Genomic DNA, 2,857 nt, shown 5'->3' with positions numbered 1-2,857 from the left:
TTTTCCAAAGTTACAATTGCTGAGGAAGAACTTGCTTTGCAGGCTGCATACAGGGAAACAACAGGGCTCAAACAAAACAAGTTAGTTGGAGGTGGATACCTATCGAAGAATCCAACGAAAAGCCAACAGCTTCAAGAAAAACTGGAATGACAAGCACGCGAGGTTGATAGATTAAAAGAACAGCTTGCAAAGCAAGCTGCTGATAGGGAAGCAGCGAAGGAAGAACTAAAAAAATCCCTTAGAGAAGAACTGATGAAAGCGTTTCATGATATGTTCAAAGAAGACAGAGTATTTTCATTTGTTCAGAAGGTAATCAACTTTGAATAATTTTTCATTCTTCATGTCATTTGAACAGAAGATAATTTGTGCAAGGCGCGCTATTTCTGTTATGTTCATAAGAAAAAACTAATTGGGAGATTACGATAGTGAGCATGTACAGTTCGTTCTGATTATATGACTTCTGCTCACTTACCTGCCTTTTTACAAACATGCATGTAGACTCCCCTACAACCAACAATGAAACAGAATGTGCACCTACGGCCAATGAGGATACACATGATGCCACAGCAGCTACAGCTAGGGCCACTGAGGATGTGAATAATGAAGCAGCACCGCAGCGCCACACAGAAGAAACATTGGGACGGGTAATGAAATTGAACAATGTTTGCAATCATCTTGGATTTAACCATTTAAATATAGCTAACATCGTTCCAACTACTTTAGAATGCCATATCAGCCAAGGAGCAGTAATACGTGCCCCCCTTTTTTTTAATTCATAGACTGCCACGGCAACCAACATTGCAGCACCTGCAGCACCTACAGCCTAACCTGCAGCAGAACTTTCAGTAGATCCTGCAGCAAAACTTCCAGAAGAACCTGCAGCAAAACCTGCAGCAGAACCCGAAGCCCAACCAGCAGCAAAACCCGAAGCCCAACCAGCAGCAAAACCTGCAAGCAATGTTGCACCAACAACGCAGATTAAAGATACATTGCCACAGGTACTGAAATTGATGAATGCTTTGAAGCATCGTTGATTTAGCATTTCAGTATAGCTAACACTGTTCCAAAAACTTTATAATGCCAAGTGCAGAAAACAAGTACTCCCAAGCTACAAAAAAAAAATAGGCCACCATTGCGCAATGGTAAAGTTCCCAAAGGTAAAAAACGTCAGCAGCCCAATAATGATGACGGTAATGTGGCACTGTCATACATTACTTCCCATGAGCTGGTAAATGGTGCTAAAACATGAGCAGCAAGCAAGTTGAAAGATCAGGTAAGAAGTGGAACAGTGCTTTCATAATGCCAATCGAACTTCGCAGTGCCATTCTAATTTTATTTTGTAGTTGATTAATGGCAAGACAAATTATATCTCAAAAATTTCTCTCTTCGGCAGGACAACCAAGCTGGACTGGGGCTATAAGACTGAAAATTGCTCAAGCCCCTGAAGGATGCCATGTTTTTTTTTCTTGAGGAGCTGCCACATAATTCTTAGTTTCATAGTTTCTGTTAGGTTATCTGAAGTAGAATCGAGGATATATACAATGTTTTTTAGTATATGACCGTGATTGTTATTTGAATGGGAATGTGTAATAGTGAACGAATGATTTATTTGATTAATAATATATATGGTTTTAGATCATTTTCTGATGATCTATAAATCTGTTGCATTAACCAATACAAATACTATACAATCTACCACACGATGAAATATATCTGGTTGGGATAACCCCTACCATTTACCTACGTCTCCGAACTTTGGCTGCGATAACAAGTCGCGATGAAATATATTGGGTTGCGATAACCTCTACCCTTTAGCTACCTCTCAAATGTTTGGTTGCCATATCCTCTCGCGATGAAATATATTGGGTTGCTAAACCCCTCGCCTATAGCTACGTCGCCAACTTTGGTTGCCATTGCCTCTCGTGATGAAACATATTTGGTTGCTAAACACCTCGCCTATACCTACGTCTCCAATTTGGTTGCCATATCCTATCGCGATGAAATATATTGGGTTGCTAAACCCCTCACCTATAACCACGTCTCCAAATTTGGTTGTCATAGCCTCTCGCGATGAAACATATTGGGTTGCTAAACACCTCTCCTATACCTACGTCTCGACTTTTGTTGCCATATCCTCTCGCGATGAAATATATTGGGTTGCTAAACCCCTCGCCTATAGCTACGTCTCCACATTTGGTTGCCATAGCCTCTCGCGATGAAATATATTGGGTTGCTAAACACAATACCTATAGCTACGTCTCCAAACTTTGGTTGCAATAACAAGTCGCGATGAAATATTTTGGGTTGCGATAACCCCTACATTTTAGCTACATCCCAAATGTTTGGTTGCCATATCCTCTCGCGATGAAATATATTGGGTTGCTAAACCCCTCGCCTATAGCTACGTCTCCAACTTTGGTTGCCATATCCTCTCGCGTTGAAATATATTGGGTTGCTAAACACCTCGCCTATACCTACGTCTCCAACTTTGGTTGCCATATCCTCTCGCGATGAAGTACATTTGGTTGCGAGATCCCCTCACTATAGCTACGTCTCCTCACTAGTTGCCTTGAAACATATTTGGTTGCAAGATCACCTTGCTATAGCTATGTCTCCACACTGGTTGCCATATCCTCTCGCGACGAAATACATTTGTTGCGAGCTCCCTTCGCTGTAGCTACGCCTCCAAACTGGTTGCCTTATCCTATCGCGAGGACATTTAATTGGTTGCTAAAACCTTACCCTGCAACACCATCGTTATTTTGGCCACCAAGATATATTGAAGCGATATAACACACTTGCTACAACACTTTGAGTTGAAAGAATGTATTCTCGCAACTAGCTGCATTGATGCAAT

Source organism: Brachypodium distachyon, chromosome 5 (genome assembly GCF_000005505.3).
Source record: "Brachypodium distachyon strain Bd21 chromosome 5, Brachypodium_distachyon_v3.0, whole genome shotgun sequence".
NCBI classification, from domain to species: Eukaryota; Viridiplantae; Streptophyta; class Magnoliopsida; order Poales; family Poaceae; genus Brachypodium; species Brachypodium distachyon.
This window is presented reverse-complemented; position numbering follows the sequence as displayed.